We start from the raw sequence: 5,900 nt of genomic DNA, 5'->3' as shown, positions 1-5,900 counted from the left end.
TAAAGGAGGGACCATGGTATGTGATGTCAACCAGAGAGGGACTAGACTTGTTTTAAAGGAGGGACCATGGTATGTGATGTCAACCAGAGAGGGACTAGACTTGTTTTAAAGGAGGGACCATGGTATGTGATGTCAACCAGAGAGGGACTAGACTTGTTTTAAAGGAGGGACCATGGTATGTGATGTCAACCAGAGAGGGACTAGACTTGTTTTAAAGGAGGAACCATGGTATGTGATGTCAACCAGAGAGGGACTAGACTTGTTTTAAAGGAGGAACCACTGTATATGATGTCAACCAGAGAGGGACTAGACTTGTTTTAAAGGAGGGACCACTGTATGTGATGTCAACCAGAGAGGGACTAGACTTGTTTTAAAGGAGGGACCACTATGTGATGTCAACCAGAGAGGGACTAGACTTGTTTTAAAGGAGGGACCATGGTATGTGATGTCAACCAGAGAGGGACTAGACTTGTTTTAAAGGAGGGACCATGGTATCTGATGTCAACCAGAGAGGGACTAGACTTGTTTTAAAGGAGGGACCATGGTATTATTTAACCTAGTTTTCAAAGCCCTGGTAGTGTGTCTGATTTCTATCACATTAAGCATGTGCACACGATGTAAATACACATGCATACTTGCTGAGCTCGTGCACGTGTTTACATGGTTTTTCAGTAGTCTGGTATTAATGATTTAATTAAGACTGGGTCTAAGGGCATTCCATACTGTGTGTGTATCCTGTGTGTGTGTGTTTCTTTTCTCTCCTTCTCCCCTCACAGGTGAAAATCATCACCCCCCAATCAGTCAACAATCAATCATCAATCAGAAGACACACCTCCTCCTGTTTCCTACCCAATCACAGTTCCTTTCCCTTGGTTTAAAAACCCTGTCAGTTGTTTGCTCTAGAATGTAACCTCTCTGTAAATGCCATGTCTGTAGTTCTCTCTGTTTCACTCTCTCTTTGTGTATTGACCTCTCTTTTTTTTGAGCACCTCCATAGCACTTTGTCCTCACCTGTGAGTATTGTTTTGGTTATGGTGTTTGTTTGTTTGCTGGTGGGAAAAGGGGAAACCAAGACAAGTCGCCAATGGGCATACACTACCCGTAGGTAAACTTTGTTAAATACACTAGTTAGAACTGGGCGGGCCACCCACTGTATTTTTGGTTAGTTAGCTGTTGGTAAAGTAGGCTAGTCTAGCTTAGGGGTGTTTTTGAATACTTATTGTTTCTTTCCTTGGGTCCAGCTCAACACCCCCAACCCCCCATTATCGTGTGTTTATTAATAAACCCTGAGTTTGACGGTAGATTTCAGTAGACGTGGTTATTTTGTTCTCACTTGTACTTTGTCACAATTATAATTTGCATGAGTTATGTTACGGGTCTCATTACCATCCCCCCTAGACTGTCGGGCCAAAAGAGATTCGTAACACATAGGGATGGCATGAAATGAATTAACGGCCTAAATACTCTACCTGCTAGCAGCATGTGGCCCGCGTCTGAAGCAGGATCCATAAGCGGGAGACTGTTCTGATTGGAAAACCGAGCAGTAAACAAAAACTATTAAATCCATTTTGGACTACCCCCACCCAAATCAAAATCTAATATGGATGCCAATGTTTTGTTCTCGCTGTGTGCACACATGTTTCCCTCTACTTCCTGTCTGGATAAACACAGTAGCCTATTTGCAAAGCTGATTAGCTAGGACAAACAGGTGTGAAACAGACAATTGTGCATGCCAAGCGATTCCACAACATGGAATCCATGTACTTTTTTTTTGGGGGGGTAGTAAACAATGATTTTCTAATCAGCACTGTCCACAGAGCTACTCTCCGACATGGGAAAAGCACTGCCAAAAGGGTATGGGTTGGCAAATGACTCGCAAGGTGGGTAACTTTTTTTATATACCAACTTTTTTATATATATATGTATGTGTATATGTATGTGTGAGACAAGAGCCTTTGGAATCATTACAGCTCTGAGTTCTGTAGTACAGGGTTTCTGAGAGATGCTATTTGGAAAAATCTGTGAACAACATTTTGCAACCTTGCACTCAGACACCGATTTTTGGTCCGAAATCCATTTCAAGCATGCTTTTAAGATACCAGATAACCTAGCCCATTTCTTATAATATATAACATATGCTGAGTATTTAAAACATTAGGGCCACTTTCTTAATATTGAGTTGCAACCCCTTTTGCCTCAATTCATTGGGGCATGGACTCTACAAGATGTTGAAAGTGTTCAAATGGACATCAATATTTTGTATTACCCATTCACCCTCTGAATGGCATACATACACAATCCATGTCTCAAAGAATCCTTCTTTAACCGGTCTCCTCCCCTCATGTACACTGACTGAAGTGACACCAATAAGGGATCATAACTTCCATCTGGATTCACCTGGTCAGTCTGTCATGGAAAGAGCAGGTGTTCTTAATGTTTTGGACATACAGTGGGGAACCAAATTATTGACACCCTTGATAACGATGAGCAATAATGAGCGTATTAAATACTGAGCTACATTGTATGCAAAAAAATTGGGAAATGATTTTATTTTATAGTAATACAGTTGCACAGACAAGAGGTTTTGTTAAACAAATATTCAAGATGAAAGATTCTTATAAAATGAAAAGTTGATTTGGTCCCATATTCCTAGCACGCAATGACTACATCAAACTTGTGACTCTACAAATGTGTTGGATGCATTTCAAGTTAGTTTTGGTTGTTTTTCAGATTATTTTGTGCCCAATAGAAATGCATTGTGTTATTTTGGAGTCACTTTTATCGTAGATAAGAATAGAATGTGGATGCTACCATTTTAAAACATTTGTATTGTCTTATCCAGGGTGTCTTATCCAGGGTGTCTTATCCAGGGTGTCTTATCCAGGGTGTCTTATCCAGGGTGTCTTATCCAGGGTGTCTTATCCAGGGTGTCTTGTAAGTGCATACAGAGTGATACATGTTCATACTGGTCCCCTCTGGGAGTCAAACCCACAACCCTAGCATTGCAAGTGCCATGCTCTACCAACTGAGTCACACGGGACCATGATATATTCTGAGTAATGAGTGAGAACGTTAGAGGGTCAAAGATCATACCCCCAAAACATGTTAATCTACCCATGTTAATATCCTTGTAATGGTGGGAGGTTAGCATGTCTTGGGGGTATGATCTTTCAGGACTCTCCGTAATCATGGTAGCATCCACATTCATTTAGAGGTGTTAGAAACATATTCTAAAAGTGAATCCTAAATGACACAATACATTATTTACCATACATTTTTGGGGGGGCAGGAAATCATCTGGAACACAAAATTGGGTGCAACTTAATATTAGGGAAGTGTTCCGACTGTTTGGAACACTCAGTATATGTTATATATTTATAGGAAATGGGCTAGGTTAGCTGGTATCTTAAAATCATCTTGAATGGATTTCTGACCAACCTGCTCAATAAATAATTCTTATTAAACGTAGGTGCTTGGCTTCACAAGAAGAGCAAGACCATTTCTCATATGATTTGAAATGTAAAATACAGATTCAATTAATTCAAATCAAACCACGTCCTTCAGCACACATTTCTACGTCAGAGTTAAGAATGCACCGTAAAGCTCACAATGATATATTTTTTGATAGCTCAAACAGGTCAGTCACGTGCTCTAGCAAGGTTCTAGCCTCGGTATTAGCCGAATCAGGAGGAAGCGGTACTCGCTAAGCAAGCAGCGTGATGTCCGTAACATTGGTTCCTAGTGACTCAGATGCATAGTTGGGCAGCTCACGGGCCGGCGTGACTCGCTGTGTAGCGAGTTTAGAAGGGGTGAGTGTGAGTTAAGAACGTATCATAGGCTCACTCCACAGCTAGCTTAAAATGTTGTTGATAGCTCAAATGGCGGTCATGTGTGTTTCCAATCAGAGGATCACTGGTTTGAGCCTGTTATGGCAACATGGACAGTGGAGGAAGCTATACTGTTAGAACATCTGTTTAATATAGTTTCAATGAAGCAGTAAAGGTATTGTAAAGTAAAGTAAACTTTCCAGACAATTTTGTCTGGCCTAACTCTTAGTAAGTCTTCCCAGGGTCTTGTTCAGTAGGGAGAAAAGTTTCTGAAACGGGGAGGTACTACCTTGCTGTCTCCAATAAGAACACAGATTTGCATTTCCATTGGAAAACATTTCGCTACAATGTGCCTTACTGAACTCGACCCAGGTCATGAGACATCACAGGAACCCAATGTGAGATAAACTAACCAGTTTCAAAGATGGCCGCCGGTTGCCCACTCTATAGAGAAAAATAAAGATTAAAGGATCTTTATGCAGCACTTTGTTTTCATAGGATGGTCTCTCATGCAGGGGGCTGCAGTGTTTCAGAGGCTAATCCACACACAGACGGCTGTCATGCCAGAGCCTATAACACACACACAAAAGGGGGCCACATTTGTGTGATATTCCTAACTTATTCCCACACGCGGACACTTCCTGCAGCAGGGAAAAGCTGAGACTCCGGGACTCCTCTGGGGATAGCAGGCAATACAGGTCAGCTTCCTTTGCCTTATCAGTACTTTTTGTGTTTTTACCCTGGTCTTCCTCTCTCCCTCCCTCTGTCTTTCCCTCCCTCACTCCCTCTATTCCTCCCTCCCTCTGTTCTACCTCCCTCCCTCCATCTATCCTTCCATCTGTTCTGTCCTTCCCTCTATCTATCCCTCTTTCCCTCCTATCTGTTCCTCTCTCTATTCCTCCCTCCCTCTGTTCTCCCTCCCTCCGTCTATTCCTCCCTCTATCCATCCCTCTGTCCTTCCCTCCCTCCATCTATCTCTCCCTCTCTGTCCATCCCTCCCTTTATCTATTCCCTCCCTTTCTTCTTCCCTCATGTGTCTGCCTCCCTCTGTGCCTCCCTTACTTCCTCCATTTATTCCTCCCTCGCTCCATCCCCCTCCAAGTCCTTCTCTCTCTTGTGTTCCCCTCTTGATCTGGTCCATCAGTACACATTGAAATTGTAGCATGTTATCCGATCCCTTACTCACTCACACATTCTTGACAAAAATCGGTGCCTGAATGCAAGGTTGCAAAATGTTGTTCACAGATTTTTCCAACTAGCATTTCTCAGAAACCCTGTACTGTAGTCAGGTAATTGCTGTAGTCGGGTTGATTCCGTGGCAACCAGCAGTAAGGCCACAGAACTCAGAGCTGTAATGATTCCAAAGGCTCTTGTCATACAGAATATTCTGTGTGTGTGATCGCGAGGGAAAGAGGGAGCTGAAAGACAGTATTGGAGTGGTTAGGCCAGAGTGGAGGAAAGGAGACAAAGGGCTGTGAGTCAGAGTTTATCCTAAACACACGAGGGCTAATAATTTTAAAGATGGGGAAAGGGGGAAGTTTACGGGACTCCACCCGGATGGGCAGATCCCGAGTGGAAAGCCCTCTGCTCGAGACGATAGCAGGGAGCAGGTAGGCATGAAAAGACCAGTCTATATTCCAGGTACGGCAGCGGCGGACGAACATCGAACGAACATTTGTGCAGAGGGTATGCTGACTTCTTCCTCTTGCTCGGAGAAGAGCGGGGGCTGATATCTGAAGGGCGAGAGACCAGTGGCTGAGCTGGTAGGGGTGTATTCCCCTCACACGAGTAGCTGGCTCCAGGTGGTGAGGTTGGCGGAGATGCAGCAAGAAGAGCCATCTCCAGGTCCTGATTGGCTCGCTCTGACTGGTACTTAGATTGGGGGTGAAAACCAGAGGACAGGCTGGCCACCCAATGAGGATACAGAACACCTTCCATAACTGGGATGAGAACTAATGACCATGGTCGGAGACCATGTTGACCAGGAGTCCATGGATCCGGAAGACGTGCAGCACCATTAGCTGAGCCGTCTCCTTGGCTGAGGGTAACTTGGGAAGGGGAATAAAATGGGTG

The sequence above is a fragment of the Oncorhynchus keta genome, chromosome 7 (assembly GCF_023373465.1).
Source record: "Oncorhynchus keta strain PuntledgeMale-10-30-2019 chromosome 7, Oket_V2, whole genome shotgun sequence".
Lineage (NCBI taxonomy): Eukaryota > Metazoa > Chordata > Actinopteri > Salmoniformes > Salmonidae > Oncorhynchus > Oncorhynchus keta.
The sequence above is the reverse complement of the archived record's forward strand: the minus strand, read 5'-3'. Positions refer to the sequence as shown.